We start from the raw sequence: 26572 nt of genomic DNA, 5'->3' as shown, positions 1-26572 counted from the left end.
CTGATTACATGGGTCTGAGAAACGGTCTGAGAATTTGCATTTCCAACAAGCTCTCAGGTGATAGTAATGCTACTGGCCCAGGGATGACACTTGAGAACCAGTGATCTATAGGATCGCTTAAGAGAAAAGGGAAATCCAAAGTGATGGGGATGAGGACGTGTGCCTCCTGGATCCAATTACTGAGCTGCCACTTCCATAGTCTTTGTTGCTTTCCAAAATCCAGTCCTCTCACTCAGGAGAAGCCATGGTTCCAGTGTGTATGCTAGAGAATTTCATCCATTTCAAGGACGTATTTGCTGCTAAGAATCAGCACTGCATCCAGGAAAACAGAATAGAACTAGAATGAGCAAGTCAAGCTATATAGGGAGAATGACTGATAATCATTTATTGGCACAATGAATAAATCCTCCAACACTAGTCACTCACCTTCCCATCCTTTAACATTCATGGCACATACCTAGATGAATAAAAAAAAAAAAGGTGCCTTAACTCTCAGAGATCACAACCTTATTTAAAAGCAAGGAAGGAGATGTGTCTTGGGAATATACAGAAAAAGTATGAATTCCAGGTTAATTCCAAGGGTATGGGGTCAGAGAAACCTTCCTCAAACAAGTAAGTTCTCACTGTGTTTGAGTACATATCATTCCATTTGCTTCATGTATTGATATTTTTCCTCAATACCCAATCAAAAAAAGTTCAAGCCCCACGTCTGGCTCTGTGCTGATGGCTCAGAGCCTGGAGCCTGCTCTAGATTCTGTGTCTCCCCCTCTCTCTGCCCTTCCCCCGCTCATGCTCTATCTCTCTCTCTCTCTCTCTCTTAAAAACAAATAAACATTAAAAAAAATTATAAAAAATTGGAATCCGTCTTTTCAAACCCTGACACTGTTTTATCAACTAAGTTGATGTAATATTTTAAATCCCTGTCATCATTTCCAAAATCTTCACAGCATTTCACCAGGGGCAGTTTTCATCTCAAGAAACCACTTTCTTTATTCACCCATAAGAAGCAATTCCTTGTCTGTGGAAGTTTTATCATGAGATTGCAAGCAATTCGGTCACATCTTTAGATTCTGCTTCTAATTCTAGTGCTCTTGCTATTTTCACATCTGCAGTTACTTCCTCCACTAAAACTCTAAACCCTTTAAAGTCAACCATGAAGGTTGGAATCAACTTCTTCCAAACTCCTGTTCATACTTTGACCTCTTTCATGAATCATGAATGTTCTTAGTGACATTGACAATGGTGGATCCTTTCCAGAAGATTTTCGATATTCTTTGCCCAGATCCATCAGAGGAACCCCTAACTACGGCAGCAATAGCCTTATAAAAAGTATTTCTTAAGTAATAATTCTTGAAATTAAAAATTACTGTGATACATGGCTGCAGAATGGGTGTTGTGTTAGTGGGCAGCTCCATCTGAGCTCTTGGGTACCCAGGTGCATTATCAACGAGCAGTAATATTCTGAAAGAAATCTTTTGTTCTCAGCAGGTTTCAATGGTGGGCTTAAAATATTCAGTACCATGTGGTAAACAGATGCTCTGTTATCCAGGACTTGTTCCATGGATAGAGCACAGGCAGAATAGATTGAATAAAATTTTTAGGGGTCCTAGGATTTTTGGAATAGTCCATGAGCACTGGCTTCAACTTCAAGTCTCCAGATGTATTAAACTCCTAAGAGAGTCAGGCAGTGAAGCTTCAAAGCCAGGCATGGACTTCTCTCAACCTATATGGCATCTTCTTCCCACAGAAGGCTGTTGATTCATCTACATTAAAAATGCGTTGCTTGGATGGAAGTGGAGAGTGTGATGCTAAGTGAAATAAGCCATACAGAGAAAGACAGATACCATATGGTTTCACTCTTATGTGGATCCTGAGAAACTTAACAGAAACCCATGGGGGAGGGGAAGGAAAAAAAAAAAAGGGGTTAGAGTGGGAGAGAGCCAAAGCATAAGAGACTGTTGAGAACTGAGAACAAACTAAGGGTTGATGGGGGGTGGGAGGGAGGAGAGGGTGGGTGATGGGTATTGAGGAGGGCACATTTTGGGATGAGCACTGGGTGTTGTATGGAAACCAATTTGACAATAAATTTCATATATTAAAAAAAAATGTGTTGCTTAGTGTAGCCACCTTCATTAATTATCTTAACCATACCTACTGGATAACTTGTAGCTTCACCTTGTACTTTTATGTTATGGAGATGGCTTCTTTCCTTAAACTTCATGAACCAACCTCTGCTACCATATAACTTTTCCTCGTCATCTCTCTCAGCCTTGATGAAATGGACAGGAGTTAGGGCCTTGCTCTGGATTAGGCTTTCACTCTGGGGAATGTTGTGGCTGGTTTGATCTTCAATCCAGACCACTCCATATCAGCAATAAGGCTATTTTGCTTTCTTATCATTCACATGTTCACTGGAGTAGCACTTTTAATTTCCTTCAAGAACTTCCTTTGCATTCACAAGTTGGCTAACTATTTGCTGCAAGATGCCCAGCTTTTGGTCTGTTGTAGCTTTCAACATGCATTCCTGATGAAGCTTAATCATTTCCAGCTTTTGATTTAAAGAGAAAGCTGTGTGACTCTTTCTTTCACGTGAGCACTTAGAGGCCATTTTAAGGTTATTAATTGGCCTAATTGAAATTGCTGCTGTATAAGGGTGTGGTTTATGGCACCGAAAACAATTATGGTGTTACAATGGTAATATCAAAGATCACTGATCACCACAACAAATATAACAATAATGAAAAAGTTTCAAATATTGCCAGAAGTACCAAAATGAGACACCAACATCAAGCAGGTAAATGCTCTTGGAAAAATGATACCAATAGACTTGCTAAACACAGGGTTGCTACAAACCTTCAGTTTGTAAATCACAGTATAGCAAAGCTCAATAAAATGAGATACGCCAGTATTAATCTTTTGCCTAAAAGGTGACATGAAAACATTTATAAATGGAAAATAAGCAGTATTGGACTCTTAAGTAGGGATGGAGCACCTAAGAAATTAGAGTGCTCTATTCTTTATTTCCTTTAAATGCTAGGATTCTGAAATCCAAAGAACTGTAAAAATTTTTTGCTAAGCTATATAATTTTACATTCGCTTTTTTTTAATGGAGATATATCAGAAAGCATTTTAAGATTATTTTATTTTTATCAAGCATCCCAACTTTGAAAATGCTCCATTATGCTCTGGTAAGATGGTAGAAGAGATCCATGGTTTGCTATGCAAACTGTTCTAATATAGAAGGTAGGGTAGAGAAGCAACAATATTGTCTATGAGTTTTATAATTGTTAAGGATGGATGATGGGAAGGTAGTGGCATCATTGTGCTATTCTGCCTCATGTTGTATGTATTTAAATTTTTCCTTAAAAATGTATTTTCTGTAAAAAAAAAAAAAAAAGTGTTTTATGGTCCCTGTCTGCCTCATCCGCTCTACTGGTAATTTCATGAAAGATAAAACAATGTTTAAGAAATTATACTCTCTTACCAAAATTCAACAAATGCTTCCAAAGACCTCTCCCCAAAATTTGCACAAGTATGACCAAAAAACCCTGAGATAGTATATTGTTTCCATTTGCAAGGCTCCATTTCTTTACTGAAGAGTCATCTACACCTCACAAAGAAAAATCAATTTCTAAATACGAACATGAATCTTATTAAAACAATCTGACTCCATGTATTATTTCATAAAATAAATGAAATTTTTTTGTCTTTAATAAGCCAGTCTAAATATTCTGTACATATAAATGAATGACTTAAAACCGTATCTTGAGAGAAATTTCTGCCAGTATTTGATATGTTTGGCTGACCCGTACAAAAGCTGAAAGGTTGCTATTTAAATGAAAAGCACATAATTCTTCTAATTCACTCTCTTTGCCAGTAATGTACTGGTGAATGTTTAACTAGCTCTCCAAAATAAAAATGCATACATAAATATATATAGCTTATTTTAAATTCTATGATACAAAGGATAAAATACACAGTTTGTAAATAATAAGTTGTACAATTTGTTTGTAAATTCTTTATGGCCATTTGATTCTCAAATAATGCTTTTGTTGACTCTTGCTAAAATCTTGATTTCAGAGGTAGCCTATATTTGTGATTCGTCCTTGATTTGACTAACTCAAATTACAAATAAACAGTTGATTACTATCCATGTCTGCATTTGGATATACATATAATTTCATTTTTGTTAAAGGTAAGAAAAAAGTGAAACGGTAATGCATGTTGGAATTCCACTCATTTCATTAGCTTCTTTGCTGAACTGAACTATGGTTTTCAAAAACTGGGAGAATATTCCCTCAATTTTTGTGCTGTTCACCACACAATAGTAGATACAGACACAACACGCTTTTACATTTAATCTGCATTAGTAACATTTTATCCATTACATTCTTAGATCAACAAAGCAATAAATCAAGCCCTGATTTTAGCTTTGCCAATTTCCGTGGTGTAAATACTCCCACAGGGGGCAGATTTTAAGCTACCAACATGATATCACTGAAAATGGAGTTGGGAAGAGATGCACGGTACCATACCATCACACAGTGTTTCCTCCGTTATAGAGACATAACAGATACAAATAACTTCAGAAGTAGATGTAGTAAAATCATTAGGAACTGATACATCTTGAATATACACAACCTTTGTTCTTTATATAGTTCATCTCATTATAAGTTTGTATAACTTTTAATGATAGCTGTGTTTCACAACTGGCTCAGAAAAATCCTGAAAATTGAACAACCACTTCTTATGAGCCACTACAGGTTAGTCCAACCACTCCACTTCTCTCGTGTATGTGAGCTGATATAGAGAATGTATGTATTGTGTGTATGTATGGGTGTTATAAAATTACTTTTACAATTCCTCCCTCTACTTGCCACAGTGGTTTTACTGCCCTTTTCTCAAAAAAATGTGCAACTTTTTGCTTATGGAATATTTCCCCAAACTGAAATGAGCTCCTTTAACCCTTTTGAAATCATTTTCAAACTTAAGCATCTCCAAGCTTCAAAACCTCCACCATGCTGAAGGCATTCTTGATCCGCTTCAGCATGAGCTGAAATGAGCTCCTTTAACCCTTTTGAAATCATTTTCAAACTTAAGCATCTCCAAGCTTCAAAACCTCCACCATGCTGAAGGCATTCTTGATCCGCTTTTCACAGTTAATCCTTTTTTCCATCCTCCATGCTACAAAAGCACATTATTCATCCTCATTCATCTTGAAGCTTCCTTAATCCTATCCCATGGTAAAATTAGCCTTTTCAGAGCAGGAACCGTATGTAACCTTTGAACGTTATTCTTCACAACAGCACAAGAGTACACGTTCCTGAATTATAAGCCTAAGTAAGCCAAAAGATTCCGCCAGTGTTAATGAGGTTACTTCCATGAAGACAGAGCTATCTGCAATGTATCAGAAGGCCATTTCTACCACCTATCATTGTGGTGAGTGGGTCATCACAAACACATGGGAAAAAGCCTCCAGTTTTACAACTTGGAAAGGGATTATATCGACAACAATGTCTCTGGCATTTGCTCATGAACAATACAACAGCACACTTGTCATGGTGAGTGACAACACTCAACCCCAATACAAATATGGCTCAAGCCCCATTTAACCAAAAGAAATGGCAGTACCTGATGGCTAAAATAACATACGTATGCTCAACTAGGATGTTCTCCAAAGGTCAGATGGCAGCTGAGGCCATAGTGGAAGTTCTTTCAACACTGGAAGTTAGGTCAATCCTAGACTTATTTCAACAATTCACTTTTGGGCCAGTGTTTCTCTTAGTGTTTCTGGGGCCTGGTGTCTATAACTGTAACCTAACCCAAGATAAGATGGTTGTATGAACTCTAAAGGGAGTTCTCCAACCCCAATTCTTTTTTTTTTTTTAATGTTTTTTTTTTTTGAGAGAGAGAGACAGAGACAGAGAAAGAAGAGAGAGAGAGAGAGAGAGAGAAAGAGAGAGAGAGAGAGAGAGAGAGAGAGGGATAGGGACAGAGAGAGAGGGAGATCCAGAATTTGAAGCAGGCTCCAGGCTCAGAGCTGTCAGCACAGAGCCCGACATGGGGCTTGATCCCATGAACCATGAGATCATGACCTGAGCTGAAGTCAGATGCTCAACAAGCTGAGCCACCCAGGTGCCCCCCAACCCCAATTCTGTTATGATTCTAAGACTCTAACATGACAGCTGAGCAATGCAAAGGCTTCTATCTCCAGTGTGTACTAGAAACCCAATTCAAACATCAAGTGAATCATCTTGAACTTTAGAACTAGGGAGGAATAAATTTAATCAATAATAACATATAGCTTATAATTTCTACCTGCACTGTGGCATAATAGTTTTATAGCTCTGCTTTAAACCCACACTTCTGTTGAAATATTGAATCACTCTTGAAAAATTCTAGTTTTTCAATAAAAAATGTTTCTGCTACAAATGAAGGGTTTTTTTGTTGACTATAGGTTCTACATCAAAGTGCTGGCTGCCATGGAGACCGAAGGACACAAATATCAAGTAAAATCTAAGTCAATAACTGGTAATCCCTGTTGGGAAGGGATATTTCTCTTTTCTCTATAAAGAGTGACTTTCTAAATTCAGCAGTGGGGAAAGCAAGGTTCATAAAGCTCATGATGCAAACATGCCCTACTGTGAGTCACAGAGTATGCAGTATTAGGCTGTCTTTCCAGCTATCTATAATAGCCAAGCAAAGGAAGAAGGTGGCTATTACAGAAGGAAACCTGTATCACTGGGGAAAGCAGGCGGGTGTCTTTTGTTGTTATACTGACCTGATCTACAAAACTAATTGGTCCTGAGCAATTGAAAAGAATTAAGGAGGTGGAAATTCAACTGAGAAAGCAGTATGGTGGCACTTACTAGTTGTAGGTGCCACTTAAGCAGTTGTAGGTGCCATGCAATCCAGGTTTTCTCCTGAGGACTCCCCTCCATTATTAGTTCCTCAGCTTCTGTTAAGCCCAAAGAATAAAGTTCCAAATTTTCTCTCTGCTTCAGATATCTCTGTGGAAAAAGTGGCCACAATTAAAGACATTGCCAGATTTCCTATCTCAACCCAAGGGGAGACAGGGAAGAAAAGGTGTCACAGATAGTACTCCTGTTCACTTTCCTATATTTGTTCATTTTTAACCTTGGAGTTTCCACATCTTGCATCTCAGTTATTGTCTGTGTTATTTAGCATCTCTTAAATGAGTGTCTGATGATAGCTACATGTTTACTAAAAAAAACATCTATTAAGGGGCACCTGGGTAAGTTAGATGGTTGAACGACTGACTCCTGATTTCGGCTCAGGTCATGATCCCTGGGTTGTGGGATAGAGACCTGGGTCAGGCTCCATGTTCAGATTCTCTCTCTCTTTCTCCCTCTGCCCTTCCCCCCTGCTCAAGTTCTCTCTCCTTCTCTCTAAAATGAAAAAAAATAAACCTTTAAAAAATCTATTAAATATCTACAATGTAAAAGATACTGTTAGCCTCTTTGTGGATAAAAGGATTAAATTAACAGATTCTGTCCCATAGAGAGCTTATAGACTGAGTGGAGACACAAACAGTTCAATAAATGTAATACAAAATGATGAGCCATAATGAAGACATATGTAAAGTACATGGGAGTTCAATGGGGGGAGAGATAACTTCGAACTGAGCAGATGGGGAAACATTTAATGGAAAAGTTGGAGTTAAAGTGAATTATAAAGATGAAACAATTCTGGAAGGACAGAACATGTACTGCAGACTGATTAGTTTTACTGGAGTAGAAGATATGTAAATGGGAATAACAAGCTATAAATTTAATAAGGAATAGGTTCTTTGGGGGGAATTATGGTAACTAGAGCTTGGTAAATAGATCTGATGAGTCTAAAATCCTTGTTCAAAAAGTCCTGAAAGATATCCAATAAGGAGTTGAAAATGTTGGACTAAAATTGTTAAATTGGAGCTTAACATACAGTTTGGGGGTAAGCTCCAGGGGAATAAGAGTGCAAGCAAGAACTTTGCCATGAGAAAAACCAGAGAGGAAAACAAAGATGCGATTATTAAACATTTTTTAGGCTTGCTTTTTTATATACATACAGATACATATGTATGTGTTTCAGTAGATTCAAATCATGAGCCTAAAACCACCATAACAGAATCATCATTTATTGAATTCACTGGGATGAGCTTCTTATAATTTATATCATTTTACCATTACAACAACGCTATAAAAAGATCTTTAATTTCACTTTTGATATATATGAAAAAATAATAATTTCCCTCAAGTTACCATAACTCAAAATCTCCAAGACATTACTGGAATCTGAAAATGGCTTGATCCAAACTTGACGTCACTGTGCTGACTGCCTCTCAGATGCTATCCTTCCCTCAAAGCTGTGGATGACCTAAATAATCAGACCAGCGATGGCTGCCAGAACTAGCAAATAAAAATACAAAATAGTGAGTTAAATCTGAATTTTACATAAACAACATTTTTTTAGAATAAATATGTTCTATGTAATATTTGGGGAAATATTTATACTAAAAAGTTATTTGTTGTTTATTTGAAACTCAAATTTAATGGGAGATCTTATATGTTATCTGACCAGCCTAGGAGAAACTGAAATTTGGGAAAGTATGTCAGTTCTCTTAAATAACATATTTTCCTTGGCTCAGGTTAATAACAATGTAGGCAGGCAATAAATGAGGCATAGATGAATAAAAAAAAAAAAGAATGAACAAATGAATGGATAATACATTATAAAAAGCAATACAGAATGAACAATATTAACTTAGCCTTTTATATATTAGTGATATTATTATTCTGATAACTTTTGGATGTTAGGATATTTAGTAATATGGGGTAAAATATCCACTTAAGTTTCTCAAGTATCAGTGAAAATTATTAACACACTCGTTTTAACTAAGATTTCAGAAAGAAAAATCACCACAACCCAAACCATCTGCATATATAGAACTAATTGAAAAGTTCTACTGACTTAACCTAATTGAAAAATAAAATGCATATTTTAATAGTTCTTCTTTTCTGATTATATGTTTCTCCAGACATATGACACAGCCAATGGTCAAATTAAGAACTTAAAAATGTAGATATTTTAAAGAAAGAATAACTTAAATGTGCAACATTATTCTTCAGTTATTACTTCCAATTCTCGTTGATGGAATCAACCATTTAAGAACTTGTTTTCTGGCACAAAAAAAATACATAGACCAATGGAACAGAACAGAGACTCCAGAAATAAACCCACATTTATATGGTCAATTAATCTATGACAAAAGAGGCAAAAATATACAATGGGAAGAAGACAGTCTCTTCAATAAATGGTGTTGGGAAAACTGGGCAACTACATGAAAAAGAAAGTAACTGGACTTTATTATACCATATACAAAAATAAACTCAAAATGGATTAAAGAATTAAATATAAGACTAGAAACCATAAAACTCCTAGGAGAAAACATAGGCAGTAAGCTCTTTGACATTTTTCTTAGCAACATTTTTTTGGATCCGTCTCATCAGACAAGGACAACAAAGGCAAAAAGAAACAAACGGAACTACATCAAACTAAAAAGCTCTGCACAATAAAGGAAATCATCAATACAATGAAAAGGCAACCTAATGAATCAGAGAAAACATTGGTAAATGATATATCTGATAAGGGGTTAACATGAAAAATATATAAAGAACTCATAAAAGTCAATATCAAAAAAACAAATAATCCAGTTAAAAAATGAGCAGAGGATCTGAATAGACACACACACACACACACACACACACACACACACACACACACACACACTGGAATATTACTCAGCCCTAAAAAATAATGAAATCTTGCCATTTGTGACAACATGGATGAACCTAGAGGGTGTTATGATAACTAAAATAAGTCAGACAGAGAAAGACAAATACTGTATGACTTCACTTACAGGTGAAATTTTTTTTAAAAATTAACAAACAAAACAGAAACAGACTCACATACAAAGAGAACAGACTGATGGTTCCCAGAGAGGAGGGGATGGCAGGATGTATGAAATAAGTGAAGAGGATTAAGACGTACAATCTTCCGATTATAAAGTAAGTAAGACACAGGGATGTAATGTACAGCATAGAGAATATAGTCAATAATATTTTAATGAGTTTGTATGGTGACAGATGGTGACTAGACTTATTGCAGTGACCATTTTGTAATGTATATAAATATTAAATCATCGTATTGTATACCTGCAAATAAGACAATATTGTATGCCAATTATTTTTCAATTAACAAAAAGGAAATGAAAAAAAAAAAAAAACCTCACCTCTTATATGGGGTCAGCAGCTGCAACTGAAAGAAGAAATTTTAAATGAAATTTCAAATCACTGAAATATTAATCATTAAAACATAATGATCATTAAAATATAAAATAATAAATTAAAATAAAAATTTTATTATAAAATACAAATTTATTATAGGAATAAATTAAAATATAAATCTAAAACAAATGAGAAAGGTGTATTTTGAATTCATTGATATGACAAGACTCTCAATTTGTTGTTCAGCGAAATGAGAATTGTATTTAACTTTAGAACAAGAAATTAAGAGGTAGTCAATGAGTACTATGACAATTAAAGCTTGCCATTAATAAGCATTATCTCTATGAAAATTACCAAGACCACTGATTATATGCATTTTTAAATCAGAATCTGTCCTCATACATTTTTTTTTTTGGCAATGCAATCAAAGAGTGATTATTTCTAAACAAGATTTGGTTACTGAATGACCTGAAAAGCTGTCAGTTTAAAAAAAATTTTTTTTTAATGTTTATCTATTTTTGAGACAGAGAGAGACAGAGCATGAACGGGGGAGGGTCAAAGAGAGAGGGAGACACCGAATCTGAAGCAGGCTCCAGGCTCCAAGCTGTCAGCAAAGAGCTCAACGTGAGGCTCGAACTCATGGAACGTGAGATCATGACCTGATCCAAAGTCAGAAGCTCAACCAACTGAGCCACCCAGACGCCCCAAAGCTGTCAGTTTTAAATGAGGCCTGAACAAGAAAAGGCTCTACAACAGGTCCAGGCTACCATGCAAGATTCTCTGCTACTCAGCCATATGAGCCAGTAGATCCAATGATGCTTAACGTGCCAGTGGCAGGTATGGATGCTGTCTGGAGTCTTTGCCAGGCCCCTATAGGTGACTCATATCGCCCCAAATGAATCAAATGTCAAATATATTACAAAGGAAAAATATTTATTCTTCTATGAGATTCCTTAAATGAATACCAGACTTATAAATCAGATAGCATTTATTGTTTCTATTAATTTTATGTATCTGTAAATCTTTGAAAGCTAGATTTTCACAATTTTTTTAATGTTTATTTACTTTTGAGAGACAGAGAGACAGGGCGTGAGCAGGAGGGGTAGAGAGAGAGGGAGACAGAATCTGAAGCAGCTCCAGGCTCCAAGCTGTCAGCACAGAACCCGATGTGGGGCTCGAACCCACGAACTGTGAAATCATGATCTGAGCCGAAGTCAGACACTTAACTGACTGAGCTACCCAGATGCTAGATTTTTTTTTTCTATAATAGTATTTGTATTTGTTTCTGGTTTGCAATGAAACACCTCACCGTATAAAGTGATAAGCATATCTGGATATCAGGCAGGGGATGTTACAACTGACGGAGAAAAAAATAGTTGGACCTTTCTCTTCAACTGTTGAGTTTTGATCAAATGATTAAGATATAAAAATGATAGAGTGGAGGGAAAAAACTTTTTTTTTCTTTCTTTCTTTCTTTCTTTTTTTTTTTTTTTTGCTTTGAGTGATCATAACAGAAATAAAAATACAAAGTAAAACAAAATTATATGAATACAACACTGAGGCTGAAGCCAAAAATGTTACAAGGAAAAATTATTTATAAAAATTCTGAAAATAGTTTGTTTGCAGTCTCATGGGGCTGGCCCTTATGGGCAGTCATTTTGGTCATCTGTTGGAAAGCCCTGAGACCTGCAGGCCAGCCCTGTATGACCCTGGCGCTCACTGTACAGGTTTCTTGACAGGCTCCTAGATGAGGATGCTCATCCGTACATTTCTGAGAGGGAAATCTAATGGTATCCACAGCCTCTTCTTTGAACTAACAATAACACAAATGGAACATGTGACTGTCACATGGCAGTCTTTCTAGGCAGCTTTGAATGTTTCTGGTTCAGGGTAAACGTATGCTTGAAGACAACTGCACTATCCATCAATTGTGTAAAGTATCAAGGACTTCCTAGAAGTCTGCATAAAGAGCAGCATCAATTTCTAACTGGGTTGTTGGCAGGTTTGGCTTGAAATAAAAATTGGGGATAAAACACAATCTTTATTGTCCACAGTAAATTTAAGAAGGGGGAGTAAAGATCCTCGGCTCTGGCCATGGTGAAAGTACAGAGATCAAATGGCCCCACCCAGAACAATCAGGAAAAAGACTCCATATATGAAAAACAGTTTTCAGACATGTGATACACGCAGCCCAGGACAGCGATCCCTCAGAGAAAGTAAACCTACAAGGTTAAGCCCTACAACTGCATCAATTTACTGGTGAGGGTCAGTTTACATGCCACGGAATAAAAGGAAGATACTGAGAGTCCAATAATCTTACAAATTGAAGATCCCGAGATCAGAGTTCAGAGAGCTCAGGGCAGCTAGAAGTTGTGGGCAATGAAACAGAGGAGAGAACTACAAGGAAAGAGACCTAGAGATCTGTAGATGGGTGGGGGCAGGTCTTCACCTGACCAGTGTGTGTGTAAGAAGAAACTACCTGAAGCCAGGGAAAGAATTACTAAAAAAGAGTAGACACAACATTTCTGGAAGCCTGTACAGGACCACACATTGAGCATAATCCTAAAAACTATATAGCTTTAGTAATGGTGCTAAATTGGCCCTAAAGACTTCCCTGGACTTACCTTAACAAAGCTTAAAAGTCTTGAGAGGATGTAACGGATTCTAATTAACTTGTTATGAGAGGGGAAAAATAAACCAACACCATATTTAATAGAATACAACAAAATACACCAATCAAGACTTTAAAACCCACAATGTCTACCATTAGATTTAAAAATGATTATAAGGTAAGAAAATAATGGCCCCAAAATGGGGGAATTCATCAACAAAAATATATTCAGAAATTATAGTAATAATGGAATTAGCAGAGAAGGATATTAAAAGGGCTACTATATGATCCTGATTTTCAAAAAAGTAAAGGAAAACATAAGCATGATAAGAAGAGAAATGAAAGCTATGAAATAGGCCCAAAGGTTTTTTCTAGATATGGAAAGAAATATCTGAAGTGGAAAATGCACTGGATGGAATTAAAGCAGATTAGGCAGTGCAGGTAAAAAGATCAGTGAGCTTTAAGCCATGTCAGTAGAAACTATCCAAACTAAAGCACAGAGAGAAAAAACTGGAGGGAGGGGGTGAGAGGCTCAATGAGCTATTAGACAATACAGCACTCTAACATATGTGTAATTGGAGTCCCAGAAAGAGTGGTGGGGAGAAAAATATTTGAAGAAAAAAAGGCTGGAATTTTTCCAAATTTGGTGAAAATTATAAGCCCACAGTGCCAAAAAAATTCAAAGAAACCCACACAAAACATATCGGAAAAAAACACTCTCACTCTCTCTCTGCCCCTCCCCCTCTCAAATATCAATAAACATTAAAAAATTAAAATAATGAAGGGGAGGGAGGGAGAGAGAACACCTTGACCTAAAATTCTTTACTCCACAAAAATACTTTTCAAAAACAAAGGTGAAATGAAGTCTCTTTTGGACAACAAAAACGAAGGGAATTCTTTGTCAACAGACATGCACTACAACACACTTTAATGAAAGTTCTTCAGAAAGAAGATAATGATGACAGATGGACATTCGGACCTACATAAATGAATGAAGGGAAATGGAAATGATAATCACGGGCAAATATAAAAGCCTTTTTGTATCTTAATGCCCTTATTTTTTTAAGTTTATTTATTTATTTTGAGGGGGTGGAGGGGCAGAGAGAGAAGCAGAGAAGAGAATCTCAAGCAGGTTCTGCACTGTCAGCATGGAACCCAATGCGGGGCTTGATCCCATGAACCATGAGATCATGACCTCAGCTGAAATCAAGAGTCAGACACTTAACCGACTGAGCCATCCAGGTGCCCCTATTTTAATGTCTTTAAAAGAAAGTTTAATGCTTACCAAATACAAGCCATAATCAGAAAAACCTTGGCTAGCTTGCTTAAAAAAGAAATGGATGAATGATGATCATTTTGTTTGTTGGGCTTTAGGAAATTCATTTTAAAATGGGTATAAGATATGGCATATGCTATGTAATGCTTCCAGAGAGATGTTAAATTTATTAATGTATAAATGTAGACTCCTCTCCTACTGTCTACAAATGTCCTCCCTCTTATAGAACCAGGAATCCTAATATTTCATAGTCTGAGTACAACAAGGAATGTCCCTACACAGTGCAGTTTGTAAAGGGAGAGAGATGAGAATGTGGTCTCTAGTCTTTGTATCCTATATACTGTAGTATCCTGATAATGATTCCTGAATACTATAAGTTGCACAAAGTAACAAGTAAAAAATTAAAAACAAAGCCTGGAAAATAGAATCCCAGAAATTTTCCAAGACACATAGCAACAAGACAAAGTGACAGATATATGAGGAAAACAGAAATAGGATTTTCCAAGAAGTTCCAAACACTGGACTAGGACTTTCTGAGGAAGTCTCACAAAAAGAGAAGAGCAAAATGAAGGAGAGGTATTTTTCAAAGAAATAATAGATAAGAATATCCAGAACTGAAGAAGACAGACATAGTTACACTAAAATAGACTCTAAACAGAAATGGAAGAATATAAATACATTTTAAAGACATTTCTGAGCATCAAGGATAAAGTGAATATCCAAAGAAAATACAAGTTGTTTCCAGTGACAAACATTAAATGGACATTACATTTCCTGTCAGCAATAAAATATGATAGAAAGAAAGTAAGACAACACTTCCAAAATTCTGAGGAAAAAAATATATTCAACTAAAACTTCTGTAACAAGTCAATTTAACGAACAAGTGTGATGGCACCTGATAACCATAGTTAGAATACTCAGAAAATTTACTTTGTCTCTACCTTTTCTTAAACAGTTACTTGAGGAGGGGTGCCAGGGGGACTCAGTTGGTTAAGCATCCAACTTCAGCTCAGGTCATGATTTCACAGTTCACAAGTTAAAGCCCTGAGTCACTCTCTGGGCTGACAGCTCAGAGCCTGGAGCCTGGTTCGGATTCTGTCTCCTTCTCTCTCTCAGCCCCTCCCCCACTCATGCTCTGTCTTCCTCTCAAAAATAAATAAGCTTAAAAAAAAAAGTTACTTGAGGATTTACTCTAAATCAATAAATGAAAAGACAGTCTAAGGATGCTGGAAAACTGGAGATAAATGGGAAGGCTGGAGAGGTAAAGTCCCCAACTGACCAGAGACCTAGGGGAATTAAGAGAGCGCTGAGAGGGAGGACCCTAAGGAAAAACAGAATTGCCATAAAATATAACCAGATACAAATAAGTATATGGCAAAGACAAATGCTAGGAAAAAAGAACATTTAGAAACACCACAAAAATAGGGGAGGAAGGGCACTACAAAAATGTCAAGGTTTAAATATAAAACAACACTAAAATGCAGCATTATTATTTTTTTTTTTTTAAATTTTTTTTCAACGTTTATTTATTTTTGGGACAGAGAGAGACAGAGCATGAACGGGGGAGGGGCAGAGAGAGGGAGACACAGAATCGGAAACAGGCTCCAGGCTCTGAGCCATCAGCCCAGAGCCTGACGCGGGGCTCGAACTCACGGACCGCAAGATCGTGACCTGGCTGAAGTCGGACGCTTAACCGACTGCGCCACCCAGGCGCCCCTTTTTTTTTTTTTTTTTAAATTTTTTTTCAACGTTGAAATGCAGCATTATTTTAAATACTTGGGACCACGTCTTTGCAATAGAAGAGAAGTAATTCTTAGCAACCTCTATTCAAGAATTGAATTTTATTTTTGTTGTTGTAAAATAATACTTTCTGCATCATTGTCCAGCGTTGGATTTAACATAAGGACAAAACATGCAAGACTCGGGTGTGGCTTCTGAACAGAAAGAAAATCATAATAACCTTGACAATATAAAAGCAAAATCCTACTTGACACAAAGAAGATCATAAAGAAGGGAGGAAGATCAGACAAAAGGAGGAGGATGCTAATGTTTTCATCTTACCTAGTGGGGCATCAAGATACCCTATGGAAGTTAAATAGAACAAGAGACAGGGAGTTAAAGTTACTATCGAAAGTTACAAAGTTGGGGCACCTGGGTGGCTCAGTTGTTTAAGCATCATCTGACCCTTGATTTAAGCTCAGGTCATGATCTCACAGTTTGTGATTTTGAGCATGGAGCCTGCTTGAGATTCCCTATCTATCTATCTATCTATCTATCTATCTATCTATCTATCTACCTACCTACCTACCTACCTACCTATCTATCTCAAAAATAAATAAATAAATTCAAAAAAATAAAGTTAGAAAGTTAAGGAATTAAGGAACTAAAACAAATACTACCACCAGACAAAAACATAGAAGGGAATAAATGAGCCAAAGCCTCCGCTTTCACAGTGGAAACCAACCCATGTTATCAATTTACACTTTTATCTAAATTGATAAATATCATACTCTGGTTTCTCTTCAGATCGCATAAATCTTTCGCCTCTTAAATTGATAAATATCTATTGATAAAGTAAAAATAGAGATGTAATCATATTTTCTTTTTGAGGTAATCAACAAAAGATAAAAACAGAAATTATGAAAAGACTTTGCCCCCAAGGTATATGTTTGGATAGTAGGCAGGGGCAAACAAAAATTTATTGCTTTTCATTATTTAAGAATTTTTGAATCAGTTAAAAAGGAGAAAAGAAAATGGAAATCAATTGAAGAAATAAAAGAGCAAACCAAGAGTAAATGTACTTTTTAAATATATCTGTGTTACCTATGGCGTGGATGACACAGTTTTTGCATTTAATGCTAATTTCCTTAAGAGTTTCCTGCTGATGTCTAGCGATTGTTAGAAATATCAGTCTGAAATAGAATATGATGATGGTGAAAATAAACCTTGCTTACCTCAACTTCAAGATATTTGGGGAATAAAGATGCAGGTTTTTTTTCACTTGAAAGAACAAAATCCCATCTGCTCCATAGGATTACTGACAATCTGTCTTCTCCCATATGGGTTTCATTTTATGCAGCAGCATGAAACTACACTTCCGAAGTCTAGTTTTCTACCTTTTGTTTATGTTCTTCTTTCTTTCTTTGGAAAAAAACATACATGCTGATTCTTAGAGATTGAATTCCTACTTGGGTTTCCCTCTCCTCCTTAGAGAACAGCTTTTAAATTTCCTTTGAGGAACATAATGGATTTCTATTATGTAGAGCCTATTATCAAGCAGTACAGCACAGCATACACAGATGAGGTATTTGACATATAAAGAAAATAAAAGAATAAACAAAAGTCAGTTAAACTCTGCAATTAAATTATAATAGACCACAAAAGCAGTCTGATCATATTTTATTTAGTATGCATCTTGATACATCAAGATTTAGAAGATGACTTTTAATGACCAATATGGGGGGGCGGGAATTCTGGCAGAAGATATTGAGAAGCAACTGTCCAAAGGTAATTGATTTTATATTTTTTAAAATTTAGGTTTTGAATCAATCCAAGTCAAGTCCTTCAGTTTAACAAAGAACGCTAGAGGCAAAACCCTTGAGCCCTGACCAAGGGAAACACCAAAGGAGCATGACAAGGAGCTTGAGGGGCTACAACATTATCATGAAGATGATACTTATATGCTGACAAAATTGGAGGATAATCAAAGACTAAAGCACTAAACTGAACACAGTTCAGTTCTGAAATGTATTTCTGAGATACTCAATAAGAAATAGGAGTGAGAGAGTTGGGCCCTGTAAACACTCAGGGATCCCCTCCTATCTTACCACAGGTAAAAAGTTGGAGAATTTAGGTAATCATAAAATCCAGGACAATCCAAATGGAGAAAGTGGAGTGCCTGGGTGGTTCAGTTGACTGAGCATCTGACTTCAGCTCAGGTCATGATCTTGAGGAGGTTCGTGAGTTCGAGTCCCACACAGGGCTCACTGTTGTCAGCATGTCAGCACGGAGTCTGCTTTGGATCCTCTCTCCCCCTCTCTCTGCCCCTCCCCTGCTTGCACTCTCCCAAAAAATAAATAGAGTGGGAGGCCAACATGGCGGAGAAGTAGGGGGAATCCATATGTCCCGCGTCTCTCAAACAAAGAAGTGTAGAAGCCAAAGGACTTTGAACACCAGAGCCTGGGAGGAAAAGAGACTGAATCCACTAGGAAGAAAATGGGAAAGCTGGAAAAAAGATAGGTGGGTAACTGCGAACTGGGGGAGATAAAAAAAAAAAAAAAAAGGCTGCATGGGCATGGAGGGGAGGGACCCCCTCTGTAGAGAGACAAAGGAAAGATAAAGAGCGGCTAGGGAAGCACAGGACTGTATCTGGACAGGAGAAAGACCTTGGACTGAGACTGAGAGGGATCTGAACTCTAACCATGGGGCTTTCTTCAGACAGGGGCCAGCTCCCTGCCTGTGCACCTGGGGAAGAGGGGAGCCAGGCCTAGGTGCCATGGTAGGTCAGAGTCTCAGTCCACAGCTGGAGAAAGTGGTTCCGTCTCTGGAGGGCTGTGTGATAGCACAGAACACGCCTAGTCTGCCACCCCACCCCGGGGTGCGGTGGCTGGGCCAAGGGCACAGTCTGCAGGAGGAAAATGCTGCCGTTTCCCTGGAGTGCTGTGGGAAAAGACAAAGCCAGCCGGGACCACTTATCGCTGCACTGAGAGGAGCTTCCCCAGTGCCAGAGTGCAATCCTAGCCAAGTGCAGGGTCAGGGGAGTTAGCAGAGAGAAGGAATACCACATCTGCACCCATGGCACAGTGAAGACGACTCAAACTGAGTCCACCAGTCCGACTCCGTGGAGAAGAGACTGGGGGATCACCATTTCCCCCACTCTCCCTGCCACCACCACCACCAAGGCGGGGCCTCAGGGATCACTCCCAGGGCCCATAGCAGGGGTGGGTTCAGAAAACACCAAACCACGCCCCCTAGCACTGGGTAACTGCACATCCACTGGAGCACACAGACTCTGTGGGGACAGCTGCTACCTACAAGCCATGCAGCATTGCCTGGATTAACTCTAGGTCAATTCTGGATATATAGATGTATTCTCCGCCCCCACCCCCCCATTTCTCCTCCTTATCTCTTCCCTCCCCTAGGCTGGTTACTCTGGTTATTGGTCTGTCTAAACAGACATATTTAATCCATTTTCTTGATACATGTTCTACACCTCCTTCTTTAACTCCTTTCACTCTGAAATAATCAAGCCATATAGTTTCTCAGTCTGGGTAACTTTATCTTCATTTCGTTTTCCCCACCTCCTTCTTTATTTTCCTTTCCCTCTCTCTGGATTAAGCCTTTAGTCTCTGCCTAATCAACGTTTATTCTCTCCCTCACCAAACCCCCCCACATCGTTTCTCTCTTTGTATGTGCTCTTCCATCAGCACCACTTCCACCCTCTTCTTTACTTGTAGTCGGTGTTTTTGTTTTTTTGTTTTTAGTCTTTAGGTTTTCGTTTTTATTTGTTTATTTGTGTTATTTGTTTGTGTCTTTGCATGTTTTTGTCTCCTGTTTGTCTATCTGTTTTCCTTTACAGGGATACTCCAAGAAACAAATCAAAGCAAATCTGGTGGAGGGTCCAAAATATTACTATGAGTAGGGTAATAAAATAACCAAAGTCACAACAACAGACAGCAAGTAACAATCCCTGAAAAAAACACCTCCTGAAGGGCAAGGCCATGGACAGTGTATGACCCTCCTTTAATATAGCAGCACTCGCAGGTGCAGAGCATACAACAAGCTTTTAAAACACATAAGGAATAGAAAACTAGCCAAAATGACAAAATGGAAGAATTCTCCTCAAAAAAAATTCCAGGAAGTAGCGACAGCTAATGAATCGATCAAAACCGATTTAAGCAATATAACAGAACAAGAATTTAGAAAAATAGTCATAAATTAACCACTGGGCTTGAAACAAGCATAGAGGACACCAGAGAATCTATTGCTACAGAGATCAAGGGACTAAAAAATAGTCATGATGAATTAAAAAATGCTATAAATGAGCTGCAAAATAAAATGGAGGTGGCTGCAGCACAGATTGAAGAAGCAGAGGAGAGAACAGGTGAATTAGATGATAAAATTATGGAAAAAGAGGAAGCTGACAAAAAGAGAGAGAAAAAAATCCAGGAGTACAAGGGGAGGATTAGAGAACTAAGTGATGCAATCAAATGGAACAGTATCCGTATCATAGGAATTCCAGAGGAAGAAGAGAGAAAGGGGCCAAAGGTGTACTTGAGCAAATCATAGCTGAGAATTCCTCAACCTGGGGAAGGAAACAGGCATTGAAATACAAGAGGCACAGAGAACCCCCTTCAGACGTAACTTGAGTCAATCTTCTGCACAACATATCATAGTGAAACTGGCAAAATACAAGGATGAAGAGAGAATTCTGAAACAAGCTAGGGATAAACAGGACTTAACATAAAAAGGTAGACACAAAAGGGTAGTAGCAGACCTATCTACTGAAACTTGGCAGGCCAGAAAGGAATGGCAGGGAATCTTCAATGTGATGAACAGAAAAAATATGCAGCCAAAACCCTTTACCCAGCAAGTCTGTCATCCAGAATAGAAGGAGATATAAAGGTTTTCCCAAACAAACAAAAACTGAAGGAATTCATCACCACTAAACCAGCCCTACAAGAGATCCTAAGGGGGACTCTGTGAGTGAAATGTTGCAAGGACCACAAAGTCCCTAGAGACACCACCTAGAGACACCACTACAAGCATGAAACCTACAGATAACACATTGACTCTAAACCCCTATCTTTCTATAATAACACTGAATGTAAATGGACTAAATGCTCCAACCAAAAGACACAGGGTATCAGAATGGATAAAAAAACAAGACCCATCAATTTGCTGTCTACAAGAGACTCATTTTAGGCCAGAGGACACCTTCAGATTGAAAGTGAGAGGATGAAGAACTATCTATCATGCTACTGGAAGTCAAAAGAAAGCTGGAGTAGCCATACTTATATCAGACAAACTAGACTTTAAATTAAAGGTTGTAACAAGAGATGAAGAAGGGCATTATATAATAATTACAGGGTCTATCCATCAGGAAGAGCTAACAATTATAAATGTCTATGCACCGAATTTGGAAGCCCCCAAATATATAAAACAATAAATCAGAAACATAAGCAACCTTATTGATATTATGTGGTAATTGCAGGGGATTTTAATACTCCCCTTACATCAATGGATAAAACATCTACACAGAGAATGAATAAAGAAACAAGAGCCCTCAATGATATATTGGATCAGACGGACTTGACAGATATATTTAGAACTCTGCATCCCAAAGCGACAGAATATACTTTTTTCTCTAGTGCACATGGAACATTCTCCAAGATAGATCACATACTGGGTCACAAAACAGCCCTTAATAAGTATAAAAGAATTGACATCATACCATGTACACTTTCAGACCACAATGCTATGAACATGAAATCAACCACAGGAAAATGTATGGAAAACCTCCAAAAGCATGGAGGTTAAAGAACATCCTACTAAAGAATGAATGGGTCAACAGGCAATTAGAGAAGAAATTTAAAAATATATGGAGGGGTGCCTGGATGGCTCAGTTGGTTAAGCGACCAACTTCAGCTCAGGTCACAATCTCACAGTTTGTGAGTTTGAGTCCCGTGTCAGGCTCTGTGCTGACAGCTCAGAGCCTGGAGCCTACTTCAGATTCTATGTTTCCCCCTCTCTCTACCCCTCCCCTGTTCACACTCTGTGTCTGTCTCTCAATAATAAATAAAAACGTTAAAAAAATTAAATATTTTTTTAAATATGGAAACAAATGAAAATGAAAATACAACAATCCAATGCTTTGGGATGCAGTGAAGACAGTCCTGAGAGGAAAATACATTGCAATCCAGGCCTATCTCAAGAAACAAGAAAAATCCCAAATACAAAATCTAACAGCACACTTAAGGAAACAGAAGCAGAATAGCAAAGACACCCAAAACCCAGCAGAAGAAGAGAAATACTAAAGATCTGGGCAGAAATAAACAATACAGAATCTAAAAAACAGCAGAGCAGATCAATGAAACCAAGAGTTGGTTTTTTGAAAAAATAAATAAAATTGATAAACCTTTAGCCAGACTTCTCAAAAAGAAATGAGGGAGGACCCAAATAGATACAGTCATGAATGAAAATGGAATTATTACAACCAATCCCTCAGAAATACAAGCAATTATCAGGGAATACTATGCAAAATTATATGCCAACAAACTGGACAACCTGGAAGAAATGGACAAATTCCTAAGCACCCACACACTTCCAAAACTCAAACACGAAGAAATAGAAAATTTGAACAGACCCATAACCAGTGAAGAAATTCAGTCAGTTATCAAAAATCTCTTAACAAATAAGAGTCCAGGACCAGACGGCTTCCCTGGGGAATTCTACCACATTTAAAGCAGAGAGAATACCTATCCTTCTCAAGCTGTTCCAAAAAATAGAAAGGGAAGGAAAACTTCCAGACTCATTCTCTGAAGCCAGCATTACTTGGATTCCCAAACCAGACAGAGACCCAGCAGAAAAAGAGAACTACAGGCCAATATCCCTGATGAATATGGATGCAACAATTCTCAACAAGATACTAGCAAATCAAATTCAACAGCATATAAAAAGAATTATTCACCATGATCAAATGGAATTCATTCCTGGGATGCAGGGCTGGTTCAACATTTGCAAATCAATCAATGTGATACATCACCTTAATAAAAGAAAGTTAAGAATCATATGATCCTCTCAATTGATGCAGAAAAAACATTTGACAAAATTCAGCATCCTTTCTTTAAAATTTTTTTTTCCAACGTTTTTTTTTTTATTTATTTATTTTTGGGACAGAGAGAGACAGAGCATGAACGGGGGAGGGGCAGAGAGAGAGGGAGACACAGAATCGGAAACAGGCTCCAGGCTCTGAGCCATCAGCCCAGAGCCCGACGCGGGGCTCGAACTCACGGACCGCGAGATCGTGACCTGGCTGAAGTCGGACGCTCAACCGACTGCGCCACCCAGGCGCCCCTCAGCATCCTTTCTTAATAAAAACCCTCGAGAAAATCAGGATAGAAGGAACATACTTAAACATCATAAAAACCATTTATGAAAAGCCCATGCTAATATCATCCTCAATGGGGGAAAAACTGAGAGCTTTCCCCCTGAGATCAGGAACACAACAGGGATGTCCACTCTCACTGCTATTGTTTAACATAGTGTTGGATGTTCTAACATTAGCAATCAGACAACAAAAGGAAATCAAAGGCATCAAAATTGGCACAGATGAAGTCGAGCTTTCACTTTTTGCAAATGACATGATACTACACATGGAAAACTCAACAGACTCCACCAAATGTCTGATAGAACTGATACATGAATTCAGCAAAGTCACAGGATACAAAATCAATGTACAGAAATCAGTTGCATTCTTATACACTAACAATGAAGCAACAGAAAGACAAAGAAACTGATCCCATTCACAATTGCACCAAGAATCATAAACCCAACCAAAGGAATAAACCCAACCAAAGATGTAAAAGACCTGTATGCTGAAAACTACACAAAGCTTATGAAGGAAATTGAAGAAAATACAAAGACATGGAAAAACATTCCATGCTCATGGATTGGAAGAATAAATATTGATAAAATGTCAATACTACCCAAAGCAGTCTACACATTCAATGCAATCCCAATCAAAATCGCACCAGCATTCTTCTCGAGGCTAGAACAAGCAATCCTAAAATTCATATGGAACCACAAAAGGCCCCGAATAGCCAAAGTAATATTGAAGAAGAAAACCAAAGCAGGAGGCATCATAATCCCAGACTTTAGCCCCTACTACAAAGCTGTCATCATCAAGACAGCATGGTATTGGCACAAAAACAGACACACAGACCAATGGAATAGAATAGCGACTCCAGAATTGGACCCACAAAAGTATGGCCAACTAATCTTTAACAAAGCAGGAAAGAATATCCAATGGAAAAAAGACAGTCTCTTTAAACAAATGGTGCTGGGATAACTGGACAGCAACATGCAGAAGAATGAAACTAGACCACTTTCTTACACCATTCACAAAAATAAACTCAAAATGAATGAAGGACCTGAATGTGAGACACGAAACCATCAAAACCCTACAGGAGAAAGCAGGAAAAAAACCTCTCTGACCTCAGCCACAGTAATCTCCAAAGGCAAGGGAATTAAAAGCAAAAATGAACTATTGGGACCTCATCAAGATAAAAAGCTTCTGCACTGCAAAGGAAACAATCAACAAAACTAAAAGGCAACCAACGGAATGGGAAAAGATATTTGCAAATGACATATCGGACAAAGGGCTAGTATCCAAAATCTATAAAGAGCTCACCAAATTCCACACGTGAAAAACAAATAATCCAGTGAAGAAATGGGAAGAAAACATGAATAGACACTTCTCTAAGAAGACATCCAGATGGCCAACAGGCACATGAAAAGATGCTCAACGTCGTTCCTCATCAGGGAAATACAAATCAAAACCACACTCAGATACCCCCTCACACCAGTCAGAGTGGCTAAATGAACAAATCAGGAGACTATAGATACTGGAGAGGATGTGGAGAAAAGGGAACCCTCTTGCACTGTTGGGGGGAATGCAAACTGGTGCAGCCACTCTGGAAAACAGTGTGGAGGTTCCTCAAAAAATTAAAAATAGATATGACTCAGCAATAGCATTGCTAGGAATTTACCCAAGGGATGCAGGAGTGCTGATGCATAGGGGCACTTGTACCCCAATGTTTACAGTAGCACTTTCAACAATAGCCAAATTATGGAAAGAGCCTAAATGTCCATCAACTGATGAATGGATAAAGAAGATGTGGTTTATATTTACAATAGAATACCACTTGGCAATGAGAAAGAATGAAATCTGGCCATTTGTAGCAATGTGGATGGAACTGGAGAGTCTTATGCTAAGTGACATAAGTCAGGCAGAGAAAGACAGATACCATATGTTTTCACTCATATGTGGATCGTGAGAAACTCAACAGAAGACCAGGGGGGAGGGGAAGGGGAAAGAAAAGTTACAGAGAGGAAAGGAGGCAAAACATAAGAGACTCTTAAATACTGAGAACAAACTGAGGGTTGATGGGGGGTGGGGAGGAGGGGAAAGTGGGTGATGGGCATTGAGGAGGGCACCTGTTGGGATGAGCACTGGGTGTTGTATGGAAACCAATTTGACAATAAATTTCATATACAAAAAAAATAACATAAAAAATAAATATTTTTTAAAAACCTGAGGAACAGTATCTCACACATTCAGGAAACATTAGGACCTCAAGACTCTCTTGTCCTGTTCTAGTCAACAACTTCCCTAACTGCCTACCTTGGTTCACAGGTAAGGTTTGCATGCCCTGCTTCTACTTCCTCATGCCCTTTCTGATTGTGGTGCTCAAATAACCTTTATCCTCTCCTCTCTCATTAAGATTCCTAGTAGCCTCTTGCTGGACAACCCCTAAGTCTATATTTCAGTCCTTATCTTAATTGGTATTTCTGTTCACTGGAGATTATCAGCTACGCTTTCCTTGAAAATGAATTTTCCTTGAAATGGTTTCTCATGCTGGTCCCTAACCCTATGTTCATTCCTTTGGAAGATCATTATTGAAGGTCTTTATGTGCCAGGCACTCTTAAAGGCTTTGTGGATGCAACAATAAATGAAACAGTCAATCCTTGATCTCATAGAATTTACGTTATAAAGAGAGATAAAGAAAAATTAATAAAATATTTAGAATACTGGAAAATAACTGCTAAGAAAAAGAAAAATAAAGCAGGGAAGGTGGGATAAGCAGTTTGGGTTGTGAATTTAGAGAAAGTAGCCAGAAAAGTGGATATTGGGTATTGATTAAAAACCTAAAGGAAGTAAGGGAGTAAACCATGTGGATTTCTGGCGGAGTATCAATCCAAGAAGAGAGAATAGTAATTTCAAAGGCCCTGAAACAGGAATCTCACAGTTTGTGAGATCAAGCCCTGAGTCAGGCTCTGGGCTGACAGTGTAGAGCCTGCCTGGGATTCTCTCTCTCCCTCTCTCTGTGCCCCTCACCCCCTTTTTAAAATAAATAATTTTAAAAAAACTTAAAAAAGAAGAAGATCTTCAAGAAGCCCAGGGTGATTGCTGCCAAATGCGCATGGGGGAGAAAAGTAGGAACTCACTAAAGAGAAGTAACCGGGGACAGATAATATAGGACCTTGTATGCCATTGGAAGAAGCTTGGCTTTTACCCCAACTGAGGTGAGAACCCATGGCGGGGGTGGGGGGTGGTGGTTAACAAAGAAGTGACATGAGAAGACTTGTCTTTTAATAGGATAACTGGCTTCTCT

The 26572-nt window shown here is 38.0% G+C and overlaps 1 long non-coding RNA gene across 1 annotated transcript in view; it reads right to left on the bottom strand.

The window, feature by feature from the left end:
• Positions 1–26572, bottom strand: part of LOC147579228 (uncharacterized) — a 124324-nt gene that overhangs the window by 77757 nt on the left and 19995 nt on the right. The window contains exon 2 of the long non-coding RNA XR_015253146.1: positions 10295–10320. This is a non-coding gene — a long non-coding RNA (uncharacterized LOC147579228). The remainder of the gene's footprint in view (positions 1–10294; positions 10321–26572) is intronic.

This window comes from Puma concolor, chromosome B4 (genome assembly GCF_028749965.1).
Source record: "Puma concolor isolate L17-30 chromosome B4, mPumCon1.1.hap2, whole genome shotgun sequence".
Taxonomy (NCBI): Eukaryota; Metazoa; Chordata; class Mammalia; order Carnivora; family Felidae; genus Puma; species Puma concolor.
Note: the sequence above shows the minus strand (reverse complement) of the source record. Positions and strands in the feature narration are given on the sequence as shown.